General features: G+C 39.1%; 1 long non-coding RNA gene and 1 other non-coding gene across 2 annotated transcripts in view; both read right to left on the reverse strand.

The window, feature by feature from the left end:
- Positions 1 to 4543: 4543 nt before the first annotated feature.
- The window catches only part of LOC123380241, a 41881-nt gene continuing 24567 nt past the window's right edge, over positions 4544 to 21857 (reverse strand). Inside the window, exon 2 of the long non-coding RNA XR_006585783.1 lies at positions 4544 to 4730. This is a non-coding gene — a long non-coding RNA (uncharacterized LOC123380241). The remainder of the gene's footprint in view (positions 4731 to 21857) is intronic.
- LOC111556705 lies at positions 10043 to 10179 on the reverse strand. Its single transcript, XR_002736416.1, has one exon. It is a non-coding gene; the product is annotated as a U4 spliceosomal RNA (small nuclear RNA).

Here is a 21857-nt window from a genome sequence, read left to right on the forward strand (position 1 = left end):
ACCAAAAGATACATAACATCTCTTAAAACTAAGGTTTGCATTTTGTGCGTTCATTCACCAAATCTTCAGGGGAACTAAGTTCTTTTCTTTGATTTTTGGTTCCCGATTAGAAGTTTTGAATTTTTCCTTTTTTTTTTTTTTTTTTTTTTTTGCACAAATCACATTCATTTGCAGTACCTTCAATTTTATAGTTCCTATTTCATTATCTTGGAAATAGAATATAAAGACATTGCAGAACTGTCTGAGGGCACAATCTTTCTGGATTTTTACAACTAAAGATTTTTTTTTTTTTTTACAATTGCCTCACTTGCATGTAATTTGATAATTTTTTTTAGCAACTCACTTTTTAAGCATTTTTAAGCATTTGACTTAGTTTTCATAGAATTGGAGTCTAACTCACTTGCACTCGCATTTCTCATTTTATGTAATATTTAGTTGAATTATATAATTATAATTAGTACAACTGGCATCAGCAGACTTGAGGATAAACGGCTGACTCTCGGTTAGCATGAAACCTCAAATGTAGAACCAGGTTTCCTAGGCTTGAGCATTCAGAGCCTTAGGGATATCAATCAATATGTTTTACTCTTAAGCTATTGTTTAGAGAATTCATTTGAAACACTTTAATTTTAGGGGCGCCTGGGTGGTGCAGTCGGTTAAGCGTCTGACTTCAGCTAGGTCACGATCTCGCGGTCCGTGAGTTCGAGCCCCGCGTCGGGCTCTGGGCTGATGGCTCAGAGCCTGGAGCCTGTTTCCGATTCTGTGTCTCCCCCTCTCTCTGCCCCTCCCCCGTTCATGCTCTGTCTCTCTCTGTCCCAAAAATAAATAAACGTTGAAAAAAAAAATTAAAAAAAAAAAAAAAAGAAACACTTTAATTTTATACTCTGTGTCTTTTATGTAAAAAGGTAAAGTCCAAAGAAAAGATGGTGTAGTCACAGAAAAGTCAAGGATGGCAGTAATTTTAAAGAAAAATTCACAGAATAAGACGACAAAGCAACATGCTAGAAGAGGGGATGTATTAGAGTTATAATTGTGAAAGAAGTAAATATCACATTAGTGAAATACTAACTACATCAGCATTTTGGAGAGGCTTATAGAATCTCAGGGGAAATAATAGCCAAAATTCCAGACCCTATATTACTAATTCTAAATACAGAAACAATGACTTTCATGTATTACAAAAGCAATGAATGTGTCACTGTGACTATTTCAGTTAAGTAATAAAAATAAAAGCATGATTTTTATATTGCTTATCAGTCCTTCCACCTCATCTAGTTATGCATTTTCTACACCAATTTATGACTGCATTTGTATTTTCTACTATTATATTTTCTATTACAGGTTATATGGCAGTTTTGTCTCTGAAATTTCCTGTGGAATTACACAAAAGAAAAATGGCAGACCTTGCATCAATGGTTAGTTTATCATTTTTATCAATCTCTGAGGGGATTCCTAGGAAATATAATTATGCAGTTAGACTAAGAACTTGCCGTATAGCATGTGAATACAGAAGAAAACTAACTACCCATGGAAATTTCTTGAAAGACTGCCAGTGCCCTAAAAGGTGCAAAACTGGTAAAATAAATATTTATTTGGCATGTATAATTTCCATAGCTGGATTAGTGAGTAATAAAATACACACTGGTTCAGTGACTAATGTTTCTATCTCTTCCTACTTTAACTGTACAACTGCTTATTCTAATAACACAGAGTGTGTTATTAGAGATAATAACACATAAAGAGATAAACAAGGTAAGTGGAATCCTTTTATCTATATTCCAACTGATATTCTAGAAGACTATGCCATTCAATTTTGAACAAAAATGGAAAACAGTAAATTGTTTTTGTTTTTTCTAAATTTCTATTTAGTTGCATCCTTGATAACAAATAAAGCATCAGTGTACTGGAATTTTTATCTACATGTATTCCTTTTTAAAACTTTTTTTTGGTATTTTTTATTGTGGTAAAACATACATAACATAAAAGTCACCATTGTAATTATTTTGAAGTGCAAATTTGGTGGCATTAAGTACATTCACAATGCTGTGCACCCATTACTGCTTTTCTATTTCCGGAACTTTTTTTTTATCATCCCAAACAGAAGCTTCATATCATTGAAATGATAAGTCCCCACTTCCCCCTGTTCTTAGCTTCTGATAACCTCTATTATCCTTTCTGTCTCTATGGACCTGCTTATTCTAAGTACCTCATGTAAGTGAAATCATATAATATTTGTCCTTTTGTGTCTGGCTTATTTCACATAGCATAATCCTTTGTAGGTTCATCCATGATGTAGCATGTATTAAAATTTCATTCCTTTTTAGGGCTAAATAATATTCCATTATAACACACACACGCGCACACACACACACACACATACACACACAATTGTGTTTATTCATCTATCTGTTAATGCACATGAGAGTTTTTCCACATTTCAGCTGTTGTGAACAATGCTACTATTAACATTGGTGTATCTGTTCAAGTCCCTACTTTTAAAAAAATTTTAAGTAGGTTTCACACCCAGCATGGAACTAAATGTGGGGCTTGGAATCACATCCCTGAGCTCAAGACCCGAGCTGAGATCCAGAGTCAGATGCCTAACTGACTAAGTCACCCAGGTGCCCCCAAGTTTCTACTTTCTTTTGTTTATATACCTGGGAATAGAATTGCTAGGTCATATGGTAATTCTGTGTTTAATTTTTGAGAAACCACCACACTGTTTTCACAGTGGCTGCACAATTTTAAATTCCTATCAGCAAGGCATAGGGTTCAAATTTCTCCATATCCTGTGCCAACACTTGTTATTTTCCATTTTTTTAAATAGTCATCCTAATGGGTGAGAATTCTCTCACTGTGGCTTTGATTTGAATCTCTCTAATGATTAGTGATGTTGAGCATCTTTCTATGTTTTATTGGCCATTTGTATATCTTCAGCTAGCTCAGTTTGCTTGACTGGGTTAGGGGATGCAGGTGACTCAGGCCTTCACTCGAGAGGTTGGAGTCATGATCACCCACTGAGGACTATGGCTGCTGCAATCACCTGTTCATAACTATTTCTAGGTAACACCAAGAGATGCCCTCATGAATCCCAAACATTATCCTGCCTATCTTCTCCTGGTAATCAGGGTTTATTTTCTCTAACAGTAGAGTAACCTCTTTCTTTGACTGCTGGCCCACTGGTATGGGGAGCCCAGAGAGACTGGTTGGTAATCAGAATTTCTAGCTCAGTGAAATTCTTACTGTGTTCTCCAGCAGAAGTGCTCTCTTGAGAATGAGAATCTAATCTGACAAAATGTAGAGTTTCAGAGAAGGAAAGCACAGAATCTGAAAATATGTCACTGATCATGGTAGTGAAAGAGATTGATCTCACTTCTTGTTTTCTGGATCTACGTATTCCAACCACAGGGGACATAGCACTATTTATAGAGCTCTGATTTAAAGCTTTCACTACAGTTCAGGCGCTGTGCTCTCCCCCACCCCCCTTCCCAAAATATTGGCCTTGAATTGGAGAGTTACTCGAGCCTATAAAAGTTTATTTAACCATCTAATAAGCTAGATGCTTTGGAGTAAAGAGGTATGTGCTAAAACTAAGGAATCTAGTGCTCATGTGCCCACTGACATACCGCATATGCCATAAGATGGGTCCCTTCATTAGAGGGGACAGTTGTGTCAGTTGCTGTGCTGATAGACCAGTCATTCTATACGCCTCTGAAACTGTTCCCCCCACCCCATCCCTCAGCCAACATAGTGAATCAGAAGTAATACCACAGTCCAGAGAAAATGCAATGTCTAGTGCCTCCAACAATAGTTAAAGAATTCAAGAATAGAGAAGTCCCTAAAAAGCCTTTCAAATAAAAACATTTCAGGCTACGACCACAATCATTATAATTAACATTACCACCATTAAGTATCATCCTTACTGCATATTCCAACACTTCGCTTCACCCACACTTCACCTCAATCTTTCACAACTGAGAGTCTCAGGAATTGCAGTGGGGTCTTACCGCTGTCTCTGATCGATCCAGTTGCCAAATCCCATCCTAAGCACCTGTCTTCTACGACTACTCCTGGTACCAGTGGTCTGGGTTTAATATCTTAGATTGTGTTTGCTGGGAAATATACTCTGAGGTAGATATTGGAATGCAGAGGGTTTACTGGTACGGTTCTCGAGAACACCACAAGTAAGGGAGTGAGGAGGGCAGGAGTGAGCAGAGGGAGAAGTAGAAGGGTTTGGCAAATCCCATGGAAATCTCTGAAGCTGAGTTTGACCTTCAGAGATGTCTCAGATAGACGCAAGGCTGTTTTGCCCCCAAATCTACCAGTCAATTGTTAGGCTGTGGGAAGGGTTGCCAGCATGGGTGAAGCAGCTCCCTCTGGTCAGGGCAACACTGTGAAAGGTACTCAGCTGTGAACACCAGTAGTCAACTCTCCCAGTGGCAGCAGAGAGGAAGAGAGAGGGGAGCTCTGGGGGGGGGGGGGGGGGGCGGTTAGCCACTGCATTTACTACACTAAATGAAAAAGAAAGCAGGGCTGAGACAAGTGCATTGCAGCAGATATTGTATTTGGAAGTGATCTCAGGGAGCAAGAGGGAGGGACAGGAGAGCCAAAAGAGAAGAAGGAAGGCCAGTGCAAAGACGTGCTACCCAGTGGGTCGCTGCTTTAGAAGACTGCCACTGAGTTCTGTGAAATCTGAGGAGTTGCAGGAAATGTGTCACAGAAGTTTCCACCTGGGGAAAAAAAGAGAGAAGCATTTATCAGTTGGCTGTCATTGGTCAAGGGTAAAGCCCTTAAACCTCCCTGTGGTTCTGGGTTTTCCATGCGTGAGTGTGGAGAATGCCAAGAAAAGGTGCTGTCAGATTGCATCTGCAAGAAGCTTGTAGAAGCCAGTATGGAATGGATTACCTCAGAACAGGGTGGAATTGAAAGGGTCTACAAAAAGTATCTAGTACTTCGGGACATACCTGGCAGAATTTAAAATGTAAACAGTTTATGATCCACAAATTTCGCTTACAGAAATTTATACTACAGAAATTTGTGCTTATAGATGCACACACGTATGTGAATTTGATAGGCTCTAGGGTCAGCTGCCTGGGTGTAAGGCCAGGTTCTGCCACTGTGCATGAGGCACCTGTGAACTATGTCATGTCTCACATAGGGATGCTGACAGTGTTAAATAAATTAAACCATGCACTAGGCTTTGGATAGCGCCTTGCATATAGTGAGGCCTCTGTGCATGCCAGTTATTATTAATGTAACTCTTAACTTGGATAGTGATTAAAGCTACTGTTTGCAGTGAAAAAAAGATGACAAACAACCTACATACTAGGCAAAGAAATGACAGTATGGCCAAACATAGGAAACTATCACATGTGACATATGTTGTAAGTGAAAAAAACAAAGCAAAGCCAAAGTGTGGAAAAGCGTATCTCGTATGTGCTCCTATTTGTGTAAAAAGCACGTTGTAAGTACTTATGCGATAGAGATTATTAGTGCTTGCCACAAGCTGCTTCTCTTCTGCTTCCTGGGCACACAGAAGATTGCTCTTTGCGGTTAAGTGGACCATGTGATTAGCTCTGGCCAGTGTGAGCCCAACAGGAGAGAAAACCTCCTTGTGTAACCTTCCAGCTCTCTCCTTCTGGGAGCCAAATGCTAGGATGGCAGCACCACAAGGTGATGTAGCTTAAACATGTAGTTTGGTACAAAACCAAAAATCTAGCTACTGAGATACTGGGTTAAATTTGCTACCACAGCATAACCCAGCCTATCTTGACTAGTATGATACGATTCTGCAAGGGAGGCAGAGAAAAAGGAAAACCTCCTAGGGAGGAAAACCTGGGCACCTATTGGAGTTTGGAGGAGCTGGAGGGCGACTTATTTTGTCCTCTGTATCTTTTCACGTTGCTTGAATTTTTAAACCGCAGGTGTAAGTTAAATTTTTTAATGAAAGAAATTTTAATATTAAGTGTGGTTTGGGTTAGACAGGAACCATCAACCTTCCCTAAAACTTATGAGAAGGTACAGCCCTCATCCTCCTGAAAACAAGAACAAAAGCCAAAGACAAAACAACCTCTGCCCCCCCCCCCCCGCCTCCTTCCCCTCAAAAGGCAAAAGCACAGAAATCATTTAGCTGGATTATGTTATTTTCTCCAAGAGTGTTCAGCAGCTTGAATAAAGATGCAGGAAAAGAACGTTTGGGACAAGGAAAGCAGTCAGGGTAGGAAGGAGTGGGCTTTGTGGTAGCGGATGGGGAGAACTTGGTGAGGCTGTAGCCCTGGAGTTCTCGAAGAAGTGAAGAGTTTATGAGGCCATTCCAGAAGAAGTAATGTGGGGAAAGAAGTGCTGGTGACTGAGGGGGTAGACACCTGAAGGAAAAATTGTTTACTATTTGTGACCACTTCCATTACTCAGGCAAAGTCAACTGAAAGGTAACGTGGTTTTGATAGTTTGAGGCAACTACTATAAAATTTAGTCTTGTTTTATGTCTCACTCTGCTTATAATATCCCGAGTGATTTCAAAATACATTGCATAGTGCACCACGCAGATGGTGACAATCAAAGAAATCTCTATCATTTTTCCTCAAGAGCTTTTGCAAGGAAATGTGTGATTTTTCTGTAGGTTTTATCTGCAAAGGGTGGTACGACATACTGCTGATCAATAGTGACCAAGCCGGATATTTGCAGGACAGTCATGACAAAAGAGGATGGCGGTTTCACAATAAGGATGAATAATGGAGAAGATAAAAGATAACCTTGACGGGTAACTCAGTTAAGAGGGAAATTGGAAGTGTTTAAAGATCCTGATTCACACCAATAGGCCATTGTATGGGATTGCATCTAAACGAATAAACAATCTTTATACAGACGATTTCCTTGAGTCACAGGAAATTTTTCCTCGTGAGCAGAGAACTGTGGCATTTTGGAAACTGGATGAAAGATTTTATTAATACGAAATTATTAACATGAAATAATAGGATCTTCCTCAACAGTACTGTAGCGAAGGTTGTGGGAGAAGAATCACTCAGCGATTCAGCACCTACTGTGTGCCTAGACAAGGGGATGGGCACTGTTTGAAGAGCTAAGTGATCCCTGATTTTAAGGTACTTCTGGCTCATTTGGAGAGATGTAGCATAATGGAATATTCCTCACAGGAATGATGGGAGGAAAACAAGATAGTAACCTCTGATGAATTGCAAAGAATAAAAGTGGTATAAAAATTCAGAGAAAGGTGAGCTCAGGATAGTTGAAATATATGTTGAGGGCTCAATGGAAGTTATTATTGGATGGATTCAGAACTAGAAGACCCAGATTAGAATCTTCTGCTGTCATTTACTGATTTGCGACTTCGAACAAGTTTATTGAACTTGTCTGTTCTTAATTTGTAAAGTAGGAGTGATGGTATGTATCTTGCAGTACTGGAAAGAATATTCTCAGATCTGTTTCTTGTCTTTTCTGTATCACAGTCCAGTAGGGGTGGCAAGAAGCTGCATTTCCCAAGTGCTGTGTCCTAAACTGTGTCCTGCCAGATTCATACATTGAAGCTCCTCAACCCCCAAGATGACTGCATCTACAGAGAGGTTCCTTAGGAGATAAGGTTAAATGAGGGCCTAAGTGTGGGGCCCTAATCCAAGAGGGCTGTAGCCTTATAAAAAGAGGAAGAAATCTCTCCCTGTCTACTCCTTCTCCCCCTCCCTCCCTCTCTCCCCTCCCTCTCCCTCCCTCTCTCTCCCTCTTCCTCTCCTCTCTGAGGGCACAGCAAGAACACAGCCTTCTGTAAGCCAGGAAGAGAATCCTCACCAGAAACTCACCATGCTAGCACCTTGAGCCTGGACTTTCCAGCTCCCAGAACTCTGATAAATACATTTCTGCTGTTTAAGCCACCCAGTCTATGGTATTTTCTTACGGCAGCCCAAGCTGTCTAATGGAGCAGTTTACCATGTCAGGAGGGTCAGGCCAATGGCAGGTACAGGAGAAGACTAAAAAGTGGGAGGGAGGGAAAGGCCAGAGTATGTCTCTCATTCTCTCTACCTCAGCAGCATCTCCAGCCTCTTGCATGACCTCAACTCCCTGTATTTAGCCTGATTCTAGCTTCTAGCTTCTAGCTGCTGTTGGGGAAGTCTGATCGTGGATCCCAGTAGCACCAGTTCCTCTTTTGTCTCTCAGGCCTTGGGTGCTTGTAGCTCTCTGCTCTTACAAATCTCTGGATTGCCTCACTGTCTCCCATTTTGTTACTGTCAGCTCTCCTATAATCTGTGTTATCAATTTTCCCTCTATTAGTTGTTAAATTCCCTCTATTATAAAAATGTAAATATGTTTTCTGTTTTCTGGTTGAATTTTGACGAAGACAAAGGGTAAATTTTAAAATGTAACACTGTGAAGCTATAATGTGCCTTACAAGTAATAACCATATATACACAGAGGGCACACTATATGTATGTGTCTTTCCCCATCTTGCCCATGATGCCTGTGTGACCATGTTTGTGATATGTCTTCTTGGATCTAATTGATTATTCTAGAGGGCCCAAAGAGGGCTCATCACAGGTCACAGTGTTGACCTAATCACAGTCCCTCTCTCAGAGCCTGGAACTAAGGTACACAGAGGGACATTTTAGCCAGCAGTGGTCGCTGAAGCTGAGAAGCCAACCATGAAGTTCATGACTATGTTCTGGTGAGTAAAAGATTCTGGTGGAGAAAGAGGACCAAAGAGTAGGTCACATGGCTCCTGAGAAGTAGAGAGTATAGCCTTGGTTCCAGGTAACTTTCAACTCCCCAGTGCTAGTTTTGTATAGGTCTGGTATTCCCACCCTCACATTTCATGAAATTCTTTAAATGTTTTCCATAAAGTTACCTTCATTGGGGCTAGCTTCTTTGGATATCTGTGTTTTTGAGTGCTTGATCATGCATCCATCCATGTACGCATACACACATGTGCACACACACACACACACACACACTTCTGTAGACTTTGAGCTGCCTTTAAAAATATTTAGCTTGTGGTTGGGCAAAGAGACATTTATATGGAATTCTGCTGAGGATGAACAACATGAGCAAAAGTTCATGGATGAGAGAGATGAGACTCTAGAATATCTGGTTGACTGCTCTGCTTGTTTTAACTAACAGAGTTTACCATTATGTCTAGAGGCAAATTGTTTTTAAGTGAAATATAGTTGGAATGTTATAGCCCTTACTCTATATAGAAAACTAATAATGTTGGTGTTCCCTAAAGTCAGATTTAAAAGAACATAATTTTAACATTCACAAAAGAGCAGTAATCATTACATTAAAATACATTAAAAATCAGATTTATAAGCAGCATGTGTCTCCCATGCCCTGAAGGTCATGCCACCAGGTTTCTGCAAAATTGGGTCAGGAAGAAAATTCAGTAACAAAGGGACTCTCTCTGGAAACCATCCTATTTGTAGTTTCTTGAAGATAAAATGTTGAATCTCAGAGCACCTACTAGATCTTCAGTACCAGACACAACAGGGTTTTTGGGTGTTGTTTTGTCTTACTATGAGGTGTTCCTGCTGTCGTTCATTCCCTGCCTAGAAGAATCTTGCTATTGAAATGAACATTCCTGTATTGATCAAATGGTTATATTCTAAAATAGGCTGGAATCTGTTTTATGACGTCAATGTGAAAATGTCACTGTACAAGAAGGGATGGGGGGCACCTGGGTGGCTCAATCAATTGAGCACTGACTCTTGATCTCAGCTCAGGTCTTGATCTCAGGGTCGTGAGTTTGAGCCCTGCCTTGGGCACATAGAGCCTGCTTAAAAAATAAAAAAATAAAAATAAAAAAAAGAAGAAGGACAGAAATGGAAATGTGGAATGTGCTGCAGAGGAGAGTCCCTGTTACAAAGTTTTAGAAGATATTAATCGGGGCGCTTGGGTGATTCAGTTCTTTGAGAGTCCAACTCTTGATATTGGCTCATGTCCTGATCTCAAGGTCATAAGATTGAGTCTAGCGTCCGGCTCTGTGCTGACAATGTGGAGCCTGCTTGGGATTCTCTCTCTCTTCCCCTCCCCCCCAAAGAAATAAATGAACAAACATTAAAAAAAAAAAGATATTGATCAACTTCACCAGTATCTGGAATTTGGAAGTTGTTTCTTTTAAATTAGCAATAATCGTGCCTTGGATGAAACTCATTGGCTACGATACTGCCACTGTGCAAAGCTTGGAAGTTGTTTCTTTTAAAATAAAGAGTATTTTCTGGACATAATATTTGCATGTGCTATAGTGGGTTTTACCTGATTACACAAGCCCATTTGTTAATGTGCTGTACTAATATTTATTGCCTTGCATTGCATTGTTGTTGACATCTGTCTTTTAGTTTTGGCACTTTTTCTTTATGTTCCACTCATTCTTCTGACAGCACCATGAAATGAACATGCTCCATAAGCCCATTGGTCCCAGGAGGTGGATGAGAGACACATGGCACAGAGCTGCCTCAATCAAGCTGCCCCTAACAAGCACAGCCTGCATCAGCCAACCACAAGCTAGCTCATGGGCTAAATAAATACCTACTGTCGTAAGGGTAATGAAAATCTGTGGTTGTTTGTTAAGCATCATTGTTGTAGGCATAGTTAACTGATACCACAATAGCAGTAGTTTATTATTGAACTCAGTAGTTCCAATAACAGCCTTTTGATTCCCTCTCTTGTGATTGTGACAAATGTAATAGCTCCCCTCGTGAATTGGTTTATGGTGTTCCCAGAATCATTCTGGAAGACCAGTTTAGAGTTTGCTGCTCCACTGCCTCAAACAGTTTTTAATGATCAACTTCCTTTTCTGTTTAGGATAACTATACCACCTCACATTCATTAGGATGGCTACTACAGAAAAACAAACAGAAATATGAATGTGGGCAAGGATACGGAAATATCGAAACACTTTTGAACTGTTGGTGGGCACATAAAATGGTGCAGCTGCTATAGAAAACTGTATGGCAGTTCATCAAAAAATTAAAAATAGAATTGTGATCCATCAATTCCACTTTTAGGTACATACTCAAAAGACTTGAAAGCAGACTTGAAGAGATATTTATACACCCATGTTTATAGTAGCATTATTTACAATCCAGGAGGTGGAAGCAGCCTATATGCCCATCAACAGATGAATAAACTGTGGTATATACATTCAGCCTTAAAAAGGAAGGAAATTCTGATACATGCTGCAACATGAATGAACCTTGAAGGCATTATGTTAAGTGAAGTAAGCCAGTCGCAAAAGGACAAAAACTGTATGAATCAATTAATGTGAGGTACCTAGAGTAATCAAATTTATAAAGACGGTAATCCTAAAGACAAGAAATATAGGTATACTCTGGCTACCCCTCCACCCTCTGGCTCATTTTGGGATCAGAATAATATGGGGGTAGGGCCAAGACTGTTGTTTATCCCATTATCATCTCTGTAATAGTCTGAATAAGGAACTAGCATAAAATGGCTGCATTTCCTCCTATACAAAAAAAAAAAAGGTATTAGTTGAGCCCATAGTAGACAATGTGTAGTACATGCTGTCAGTGTCCTAAACGTGTCAGTGTGCTTTCCTGAACTTCCAGTTGCCAGTGCCTGAGTCTTTGCCTGAGGGTTCTTTCTTCCATCTCCAACCCCAACTACAACCCTGAAGCCTTAAAGCTGCATTATGAAGCCTGAAAATGGACTCAAAGTCCCTCCCAGTGATTTCCAGCAGAAAAAGTCAGGAAGTTCTGATGTGATAAACTGAGATGGGTATAGGGTAGGTAGTGCGAACAAAGAACAAAGCAAAGCAAAATGGTGGGAGGCAATTGCTAGAAGAGAAGACTTGGGACCTAGCTTTCACTTTTGAGCACTTGTGCTGGTTATACAATGTGTGATGAGTCAGCCTCCGTTAAACGCACAGTTGGAGGTAAACCTTAAATTACCTTGATTTTCTTATAAGAAAATTATTTTACTACAGTGAGTAAGGTTCTTTGGCCATGAGCCCTACTCATTTCATCTTCTGCATTGAGACTGAATACATTGGAAGGAAAAAGCCACTGCCGGTGAAAGTTGGCTTGAGGAGTTACTCTGGACTCTGCCTCCCACTTTCCCTGTCAAACTTTGTTCTCCCTGGTTTCTGTCTTATTGATTCCACACCCATTTTATCTCTGCATCACTGAGAGAACTGACAACTCTGGCCCGAACCTTGAGGAACTCATAATCTGGTTGAGGAGACAGCCATGTAATCAGAGTCAAGTAGTAGGTAGCAAGTGCTAACATAGGGACCTAACTTACATGCTATGGAAACAGAAGACAAAGCTGCTAATTCTAGCTGGCGCCATTGAAGGCGCATGAACTAACAGGCACTGAGAGATTAGGAGGAGATTTCCGAGCCGAGAAGACTGTAGATACATTTCAGGCAGAAGGACCACCATGCCTTCTTTGTGTGATTCTTGGGATCTTCATTTTTAGGCAAGTAAACACTGTGGGGCTGTTTGCAAACTTGAACACTCCACATATGTTCCTTGACAGCTATTGGGGGAAAAATAATCCATTCGGAAAGTTAGTATTTTGGGGAAAAGCAGTGTTTTTTTTTTAAGTTAATTCCTCTTTGAGAAACCATCTCTGATGCATAGCTTCCCAAAATGTAGGCATTTATTTCTTATGAGTTGAGAACTTTAATGGATAAGCCACACAATTTGAAATTAATACTCACAGGCAACATTAACAAGGGTCAAAGCACAAGTACAAAGTCAACTTGATGTGTATATTGCTTTTTCATTAAAGGGAGGGAATACCTAGGGTTCAAATTCCAAAGGCAATTATCAAACAAGTTTAGGCAATGTATCAGCTCAGGCCCTGATTTTTCATCTAAAAACACCTGATTTTCTATGAAGTTGTTTCCTCTCTTTTTATTTATTTATTTTTATTAAAAAAATTTTTTAACGTTTATTCATTATTGAAAGATAGAGAGAGACAGAGCACGAGCAGGGAAGGGGCAGAGAGAGGGAGGCACAGGATCCAAAGCAGGCTCCAAGCTCTGAGCTGTCAGCACCGACCCTGACGCGGGGCTCAAACTCTCAAACTGTGAGATCATGACCTGAGCCAAAGTCAGACGCCCAACTGACTGAGCCACCCAGGTGCCCTGAAGTTGTTTCCTCTTTTAAAGCATCACTATAAAATGAAGATTTTGGAGAATTTAGAGAAAGAGATGGTGGTGTTACTTTTGTTACACAGCTAAACATATATTGGGAACCTTCTTCATTTCTCTTTTGGTGGAAAAAGTTAAAAAATTTAGGAATGCTTTTCACTGGACATTGTTAACATGAAAAAATTTTTCACTTGAATATTCGTATTTGTAAGACATTAGATATTTTTAGGAGATTAGATACTGTGAAGGAAAATAACTAATACTGAATATATAACTCTGCCCAGTTCTACCATTTATTAGGTTTCTGTGGGTTGAGTCACATTTTGGGTTGCTATTGTTGGTAAGGTCCTTTCTGGCCCCAAACTCTGCTCCTCCTGTCTTCTTCTTCGTCTGCCTTTTTATTGCCAGTTGTGGGGAATAATTTTATCTCTTGGGAGTCATATTTGCAAATGTAATATGTCAGTTAGGGAACAGATTGGATTGCTGTACAAAAGAGACACCAAATTACAGTAGCTTAAGCAAGACAGATTATTTCTCTCTCGCAAAGAAGTCTGCAGAGGCATTTTAGTGACAGTATGACTTTGCCATGGTTTCAGGAGCACTATCTTGTTACTCTGACATTATCAACATGAGAGTGTTTTTTTTTTATTTGTTTTTTGTTTTTTAGTTTTTTAATTTATTTAGAGAGAGAGAGAAAGCATGCAGGAAGGGCAGAGAGAGAGAAAGCATGCAGGAAGGGCAGAGAGAGAGAAAGCATGCAGGAAGGGCAGAGAGAGAGGGAGAGAGAGAGAGAGAGAGAGAGAGAGAGAGAGAGAGAGAGAGAGAATCCTAGGCAGGCTCCACAACATCAGTGCAGAGCCCAGTTCAGGGCTCAATCCCACAAACTGCAAGATCATGACCTGAGCCAAAATCAAAATGGCTGATTCAGCTACACCAGTGATCAATTTATTGTAAAACTAATGAAGATTCAGTTTCAGGATCCTTCACTTACATGGATCCTTTCCATGTGTTATGTGATGTTGTAGGGGCTGAAGGCTTCTGGGATATAACTGTAGGAGTACTTTTTGTGTCGTAGACCCCTTTGGCAGTTTGGTGAAGACTATGGACCCCTTTTCAGAAAAATGTTTTTTAGAAAGCCTAAAGTCCAGGGGCACCTGGGTAGCTCAGTTGGTTAAACATCCAACTTTGGCTCAGGTCGTGATCTCACATTTCAAGCCCAGCATCAGGCTCTCTCCTATTAGATCCTCTGTCTCCCTCTCTCTCTGTCCCTCCCCTGCTCTCTCACTCTCTCTCAAAAATAAATGTTTAAGAAAGCTTAAAGTAGGGGTGTCTGGGTGGCTCAGTAGGTTAAGCATCCGGCTTCAGCTCAGGTCACGATCTCAGAGTTCTGTGTCTCCTTCTCTCTCTGCCTCTCCCCCACCCCCTGCTCACCCTCTGTCTCTCTCTCTCAAAAATAGTAAAAAAAATTTTTTAAGAAGCTTAAAAGTATAACACATAGGATGGCAAAGGAGTCCAACATATTCAATAATCAAAATATTTTAAAAATTTTGTGATATAGAAATATATGTCCTTCTTTATTACACATTAAATAATCAGATCTAGTGATGGGACTAATAACTACCATAATTTTGAAGTTGTAATGAGCACTAAAGATATTTCACAAGTCTGCATTAATTGGAATTTGTATGAACATATTTAATTTATATTGATGACAACAAGGTCACAGGCAAAACAAATATAACCATGCTTTTGTCTACATTTATCGTAGAAGGAAAAATAGTGAAAGTCACACTCCCCAAGGTAGGAGATCTGAGTGGCGTATTTTCATGGATTCTATATTGGTTCTCTAAATAAGAGACAACAATTATCCTTATATTTGATTGTCTTTATTTTCCATCTCAGTTTCTCTCTGTGTCCACTTCTTTTCATTTTCATCAATATATATTGTAATTATCTCAGGGTTTTCCTCTATTTCAGCAATTCAAATTTTTAGTAGACACTATTCTTTTTTTTATATATTTATTTGCTTTTTAATGATATTATTTTAGCCTTCAGTTTTCCCTTCGGGGCACCTGGGTGGTTCGGTTGGTTAAGCATCCAACTTCGGCTCAGGTCATGATCTCAACAGTTCGTGGGTTCGAGCCCCGCATCTGGCTCTGTGCTGATAGCTCAGAGCCTGGAACCTGCTTCAGATTCTATGTTTCCCTCTCTCTCTCTCTCTCTCTCTCTCTCTCTGCCCCACCCCCACCTTGTGCTTGCTCTCTCTCTCTCTCAAAAATAAATAAACATTAAAAAAATTTTTCCCTTCGATTCACAAGCCCTCTTTTTATTTTATTTTGATCTTTCTTGGTTTCTTGATTCATTTCTTGGTTTCTTTAGTTTATATTCTTATTCAGTTTTTATACAGTGATGCAAGTTCAGGGAGTTTCCTTCTGTTCCTTGAATTAGGTTTTCTTTGGGTTTGAGCATTCTGTCTTTTTCTTTGCCAATTTCCATTACTGCCTTTTTAAAAAAAACATTCTTAAAATTTTTATTTTAGAGAGGGAGAGTGGACGTGAGCAAGGGAGAACGGCAGAGGAAGAGAAAGAGAATCCCAAGCAGGGTCCACACTCAGCACGGAGCCCAACACTGGGTTGGATCCCATGATCCTGGGATCATGACCCGAGCTGAAATCAAGCGTCAGATGCTCAACTGACTGAGCTACCCAGGTGCCTCTCCATTACTGCTTTGTGAAAAGAAGGATGAAGAAGAGGAAGAAGAACAAAGGAGGAAGAGGAGAGAGAAAGACAGGGTGGTTATCCAGTTTGCTTTTCTCGAGACTTGAGATTAGTGAGAATTCTTCAAATTCATTACAATGTCTGGGTGGTGGAGGTGGTGTTAGGAGCTAAACCACTTCTCTGCTCAACTCCAGAATCTTCTCTTTCTTTCTTTGAACACCTGATGTTAAGGTTTGTAGCACTAGCTTAAACCCCTTTTCTTGTTTGGTGGTTGCTAGTAAAGTTTTGGATCATTCTGTTAGGTGAAGTAGGATAGAAGTCTTTTGAAGAAGTTCTAATCTTATATCGTATCCCAGAAGACAGATCCTGAGATTTTGAGTAATAAATTAGGCCTAAGTATACCTAATCCAAGAGTTGTTAGAACAATACAATGGATTAATGTTTGCAAAATGCCCAGAACAGTATTTGTTGTGAAGAAGGCACGTTGATGGAATGCATTTGATTTAAATAAAATCAATTATTCGTCAAGTATACCAATAAAGCTAGGGAAAAAATAAAATGAATAACTGTAATAGCATCTTTACATATACTATAAACATTGAAATATGTACACTTACAAATCATCTTCTCAAGATATGTGCATAGTTCTAATACTTAAAAATACTAATACTTTTACTACTGACAAAGGGCACATTATCAATGCAGACATCCAAAACAAGTTTCCACTTAGACCATTAAGGTTGACCCTTAATGTATTTCCTGAATTATGATCTTTTTAGGTGAGTCAGGAGAATCAGGAAAAATCACAGTCATCTATGGGAACATGTCGATACATTTGCAGCCAATTCCTGATTATCACATGGGGATTTTCCACCTGTGTGATTATCAGTGCCTTCCAGATGATGTCGAGAAAACAAAAAAAGATTCTGCTGTTTGGTATGGTGCAAATTAATGTTTCTTTCTTCTTTCTATTAGTGAAATCTAGACCAGATGGTATTCCCAAGCAAACCCTCCTATTCAGGAGTCTATAAACAGAACATGTCGTTCCATACCAACCCTATTTTAGAAATCTGTGCTGTCTCCTGTTGGTGGGAATGCACAACCACTGTGGAAAACAGTATGGAGGTTCCTCAAAAAGTTAAAAATAGAATTAGCCTATCATCCAGTAATTGCACTACTGGGTATTCACCCCCAAAATACAAAAACTCTAATTCAAAGGAACACATGCACTCCTATGTTTATTGCGGCATTATTTACAATATCAAATTATGGAAGCAGCCCAAGTGTCCACTGATAGATGAATGAATGAAGAAGATGTGATATATATCTATATATCTATAGATAGATAAATATATATGTATTTTATATTATACATATTGGAATATTGTAAATATATTGTAATATATATAATATATATTATATATATTGGAATATATTATATAGGAATATATTACATATATTATATATGAATAGATTGTATTATATATTGGAATATATTATATATTATATATATAAGGATATATATAATATATACATAATAGAATATTATTCAGCCATAAAAAGGAATGAAGTCTTGCCATTTGTAACAACATGGATGGAGCTAGAGATTGTAAGTGTAAGAGAGTGTAAGTCAGAAAGACAAATACCATATGATTGCACTCATATGTGGAATGTAAGAAACAAAAATGAGCAAGGGAAAAAGAGAGAGAGAGAGAGGAACCAAGAAACAGATTCTTAACTACAGAGAACAAACGGATGGTTTGGGGAGGGGAGGTGGGTGGGGGATGGGTGTACAGGTGAAGGGGATGAAGAGTGCACTTATCATGGTGAGCGCCGAGCACTGTATAAAATTGTTAAATCACTATATTTTACACCTGAAACCAATAAAACACTGTATGTCAACTATACTGGAATTAAAATAAAAACTTAAAAAAAAAACCCAGAAATCTGTGCTGCCTTTTCCATGAGCCTTCTGGAAGAATGACTCATTTGCCTTTATTAAATGGAAAGTGAAAGGGAAAACCTTGAAGAACTACTTGTTCAAAGAATCAACCATATGTATTTGATAAAAATAAAAACAAAAATAAAAATAAACATAAACATAAAAATAAAAATAAAAATATACAGGGGCGACTGGGTGACTCAGTGGGTTGAGTGTCTGATTCTTGATTTTGGCTAGAATCATCATCCTAGGATTGTGGGATCCAGCCCTGCATACAGCTCCATGCTGAGCATGGACCCTGCTTGTAATTCTCTCTCTGTCTCTGTGTCTCTCTCTGTCTCTCTGTCTCTCTCTCTAAAATAAAAAAAAATAATAGGCAGCTGGGTGGCTCAGTCAGTTAACCAAACGACTCTTGACTTTGGCTCAGGTCATGATCTCGCGGTTTGTGGTTTTGAGCCCCAAGTCAGGTTCTGCATTGACAGTGTGGAACCCGCTTGGGATTCTCTCTTTTTCCCTCTCTCTTGCCCTTCCCCTGCACTCTCTCTCTCTCTCTCTCTCTCTCAAAATAAATAAATAAACTTAAAATAATGATAATAAAATACAAAATATAAAATATATATATTGAAGAGTGACAGGGAGGACAATGTGAACTTTCCCCCCATTTTTTCTTCCCTTGTTTTCCCCTTATATGATTGTAAATTCCTATGCAGGGAGGAATTCAGTCTTATCCATCTTTTTATTCCACTTTCTGCCCCTATCACCTAGCAGAATGACTGGCACAATTGTAGGTATGTAAAGAGTTTTTGAATAAATCAACATATGTATTTAATGTGTGAACTAAACATTCCAATCTGATTTACAGACATCCTTTATTAAGCTTGTCAGATCTAAAAACATATTTTTCATTTTCTGAGGAGCTAAACATACAATTAGAGGACTGTAGGACTAGTCATTATCTAATGCTACCAGAAGAATTGTTGTCACAACTCTTCTTGGAGACTAGACTATTCCCAAGCCTCCTTATAGTTAGGGTCAAGTGCATCATTTTGCCTCATCCTACTGGGAAGACTAGATTGTAGAAGTCATTTGGAGAGAACATTGTGGGTGTGGTCATCATATCTTCTCCAGGTATTGATGGTATTCATAGTATGATTGCTAGAGATTCCTCAAATTTCATATCTATGTCCTGACAATAGTCTTTTGTGAAAAAAGCAAATGACTACTTTTTATTATTGGGGTGTGTGTGTGTGTGTGTGTGTTAAACAATACACTTGACCAATACAGCCAAAGAGTCAAGAAAAGGCCCATGACTCATTTCTTGGGTGTTCCCTTTCTTGATGGGTGGCTTATGTAAGTCAAGGCTATTGCATTCTCCGAAATTAACAGGTGTGTGCCTACATATCGTCTTTTAATATACCTCCCTTCACAGTTGGTAGCATTCTCAGGATCAAAGGCTATTCAAGTGCTGAAATGCTTTGCACTTTCTAGTCTACATAAGTTTGTTTATCCTCACCCTTCAATAGTGGGTGCCATCTGTTGTCCCTATATATCTGTTGAGGTCAGTTTTACCATTAAAACCATGTCAAATGCACTCGTGTCTCATGCAATGCTTTACATTATAGCACAATTTATCTTAGCTTTTGAGATGGAAACTACATATATGTAGTTAAAGAAGAGTTGAGAATAGCCTGACAAGAAGCCAACCAGGTACAGGCTGACCCGCATGAAGTATTGCAAAAAGACAATCAGTAATAAGAATTTGATGATACCTGTGCCAGGGATTTATCTTTAGAATTCAGCATCCCTACTTCATTCACTATTATCTGTCATGCTTTAGTATTTCCATTTATTAGGCAGGCTGGGGTGGGGACGTGGACTACGTCTTACGGTATATCCTGCATATTAGTTTTGAAAATTGTTATGGGCTCACACATCTAGGGCATAAAAGAAAACCAGTCAAGTCAAGTGAAATGAGCTGGAAGGTTAATGAATTTTGAAGTGATTGCCAGCCAGGCTGATACCACTCTTCTTGAGGTGGCTGGATCTCACTCATTAGCTACATAAATCCATCAATTAATACAAGGAAATTTAGTGGGCACTCACTCTACATCTATAACTATTGTTGCCACACTGTGCTAAGTGCTAGGTCACTTTTGCTGGTAGGATTTAGGGCATATACGTACACACATACCACTTCAAATGTTTAAATTTCAAAGTTAGGGCTTGGGACATTAAAGTAGATTTGAATGGATAATGCAATTTCATAATTTTTGTGACATAACTATAGCTTCATTAGGAACTTTTCTTTTGCATTTTCAAAACACTTCTGAAATATCTTGCTAAAGGTTACTGTTATATGAGGGTGTTCTCTGTTCAAAAAAGGGCACGCTTCTTTTCTTCAGTGGGAACCCTTTATTTTTATTTAAAATAATTTTTAAAGTTTATTTATTTGAGAGAGAGAGAGAGAGAGAGAGAGAGAGAGCATGTGCACAAGGGAGGAAGGAGCAGAGAGAGAGAGGGAGAGAGAGAGAGAATCCCAAGGAAGCTCCACACCACCAGCGCAGAGCCTGATGTGGGACTTGAACTCACAAATCGTGAGATCATGACCTGAGCTGAAGTCAGACACTTAACCGACTGAGCCACCCAGGCACCCCCAATGGGAACCCTTTAAAAATAATACGATTGCTTCTTTAAAAAATATGTAATGAATTGAAATTATTCTTAAATATTCGGATTCACTTCTTCAATGAATTCAGTAAGATAATTCAAGCCCTTCTTACTCCCTTACCCTGACACTTTTTATTTATTTATTTTTTAGACTTATTTATTTTTTAGTAATCTCTACACCCAATGTGGGGCTCAAACTCATACCCCTGAGATCAAAGTCACATGCTCTTCTGACTGAGCCAGATATACCTATATTTTAGTTATTCTTGGGGACTCCTGCCTTGAAACAATTGTAGCATTTTATTTTTTACTCATATATAAGATAGGTCTGTGGTTATTGGTAATTATTTAGTATGAAAAATCATGGTATCCATAGTGACTATGGGGAACAAATCTTATCTTTACATTAGCTTGAGTAAGGAGAGGCAAATTAACCTTCATGAAACCTTGTCTTTGAAGAAGAAAAATTGGGGTGATAGAAGAAAGACTGAAGAAATGTGACCAGTTGCCAAAAAAGATGAGATAGCCTGATTTGGGGTTGCTGGAATTATTACTAATGATGAGAGGTATTTTATAAATGTTAGATATTACATACAAACTGCCTAGAAAATATGCAAAATAATATACTTTCATGTCTGTATAGAAAATATGTTTAAAATATGTCTACAAATTCTTTGACACACGTACCTTCAAGAAGTGGAGTCTAAATTCCCTCTCCTGGAGTGTGGGCTGGACTTAAGGGTTCACTTTTAACAAATAGAATAAAGCAGAAGTGATAGCATGCAACTTAGGAGACAGGGTCATAAAGGGCACTGCACCTTCCTCTTCGTTCTCTCTCTTGGATTGCTTGCTTTGGGGAAAGCCAACTGTTATGTTTTAAGGACAACCAGGCAGCTCTGTAGAGAGACCCACACAGTGAGGAAGTGAGGCCTCCTGCTAAATAGCAAGTTAGGATCTGAAGCATCTTGTCAATGACCTTGTCAGTGAGCCATCTTGGAAGTGGATTCTCCCACCCCAGTCATGTCTTCAGATGATTGCAGCCCTAGCTGATATCTTGACTTGCAACCACCTAAGAGGCTCTGAGCGAGAAGCACCAAGTAAATCTTCTCTGAATTCCTGGCCCACAGAAACTATGAGACAATTAATATTTGTTATTTTAAGCCACTAAATTGGGGAGGAGGGGATTTGTTACACAGCAACAGATAACGAATACAAATTCCTATACTAGGATTTATTTTCAAGATGCAATTAATTCCAGCTGTTTTAATCTAAAAGAGGTATAATAAGGAGCTGGAAGGACTGGAGAAATGGTATTTCAGCCATATTTGCAGAATCACACCGCTATTTTCACCTATAAGAGGAGCTGCCACCTCTGAGGCTATTAAGAAAGTGAAAAATCGAGAAACTCCCCCCTGAA

This window comes from Felis catus, chromosome A1 (assembly GCF_018350175.1).
Source record: "Felis catus isolate Fca126 chromosome A1, F.catus_Fca126_mat1.0, whole genome shotgun sequence".
Lineage (NCBI taxonomy): Eukaryota > Metazoa > Chordata > Mammalia > Carnivora > Felidae > Felis > Felis catus.